The sequence below is a fragment of the Ramularia collo-cygni genome (genome assembly GCF_900074925.1).
Source record: "Ramularia collo-cygni strain URUG2 genome assembly, contig: RCC_scaffold30, whole genome shotgun sequence".
NCBI classification, from domain to species: Eukaryota; Fungi; Ascomycota; class Dothideomycetes; order Mycosphaerellales; family Mycosphaerellaceae; genus Ramularia; species Ramularia collo-cygni.
The window spans coordinates 1-1,966 of record NW_019716284.1 but is presented as its reverse complement, the minus strand read 5'-3'; positions in this window follow the sequence as shown (position 1 = coordinate 1,966).

Here is a 1,966-nt window from a genome sequence, read left to right as displayed (position 1 = left end):
ATACCGGATAGGAGAAGCATATTAGCTAGTTTAAGGCATAGGTAGTAAAGTAGGTATAGGAAGATATTAGGTTAGATTTAGACCTAAGCGGCGATAGGTTAGATTTAGACCTAAACGACGCCGAGRAGACTAGTTTAGGGAAGGAAGGAGAGGATAGCGAGGAASGTTTAAGAAGAGYATATACTAGTACCGYATTATTAATTCGGCGATCGTTTAATRCTAGCCGCGCCRAGATCGTAGGCCGGTATACGTTATAATACGTCTATYRGCGGGAGAATAGTRTACTAGATAGTAACCGGCCGTTTTACGGAAAGTAGAAGGTATAGACGATTCGGAAGTATACCGCCGTATTCGTAAAGATTTTACGGTATATTTAGCGYACCGAACYTAAGACCGTCCGGCTAGTATATCGATTAACACCCTAGTAAACGTAGGCGTTAAAGAAGTTACGATATACCGCCCGTAGAGAAGAGGATTATCCGTCGAGCCCGCTATCTAGAACTAGTCCTAGTATAGGGAGAGGGAACGTTACCGATGCTAGAGAGGACATTATTAATACGAGTTTAGCATTTTAGATCGCTATATTCTAGTACCCGTTAGGAGACAACGAATACGAGAGTAGGTTATTAAGCGGGTTAGCCGTGTTAGGGGTATATAGGGAGAAGAACGGATAGGTGCTAGCTATTAATTACACACCTACATTAGTAGCCGTAATTACTACCGCGCGAGCTATAGTCGTCCGCCGTACGTAGCGTTTACGCGAAGATTACGTTACTATATAGGTATAGGCCGGCGTTAATATAGCCGYCGTACGGTAGAGGGYACYTATTATCYACGAGTTRGTTTAGAGAGATATAGAAGYATTTATAACGATAACCGCGTTTAGAGGTAGCCCGTAGCCTATTAATACTATATACACCTAGAAGATATATAGAATAAGGATCCGATATACTACGAACGCCGATAGGTAGGTCGGTTAGGTAGGCGACGATACTATATTAGTACGGAAGATCCGGTTTAGTATAGGCGAGTTACGGAAGGCGGTATATAGCATGTTAGACACCGCACGCTAGCGATTAGTAGAAGATTTGTTATACATAAGCCCCGGCATAGGTAGTTAGTAGCTAGATAAAATGCTAAAAGTTCAGATAGATACTATAGTAGACGACTACGTAGTAGGCGATAAGGGGTGGAATTTTTTTAATAATTTACGGAACGAATGGCCCGTCTATAGCTAGACGTAGATAGCGCGACGGTTGTTAGTTAAGAAGAAGATAAAAGAGCAGTTTAGGGTAGAAGTGTCTATTATAGCGTTGAACCCCGATACTATCGAGGCGTATTTACGAAAGGTAAAGCGATAGAAAGAGGGCATATTAGTATTAGTTTATATGTCCGGTAGAGCACTAGCCCGAGCCACCGAGTTAATTAGCATTTAGTAGGTTAACGGCTAGAACGCCCGTTTACATCGCGGCATATTTATCGATTAAGGGATAGTAGCGTTCGTTACATCGTACTATAAGGGGTTTAGTACTAGCTAGTAGTAGAAATGCATCTACCGATTCGTCCCCCGCGAGGTAGGAGAGTTAATAGTGTATTATTTATAGTTAGTAGACCTATTCGTACGGTTGTTATAAGGCAGCTAGGGATAGAGGTCGTTTAGCCCGTAGTTATAGGAACCCGTACCCGAGGAAGAGTAGGAAGATAAGGAGGACGAGTAGATAGAAATAGGGGAAGAGGATTAGTAAGCCGGAGGTAGCGTCCCCGGTATACCCGACTATAGCGAAGAGGCACGGTTCGTCGAGCGAGAGAGTAGTAAGAGAGAAGCGCGTAATTGTAATAGATATTAGGAGACTAACCGCATCCGCCGCGTATTACGAAGGGAGACTAGTAAGCGTATTAGGGTAGCTATCGGAACTAGCGATTAGCGGTAGGCGTATCCCGCTATCTATCGCGAGTTCGCTATTAA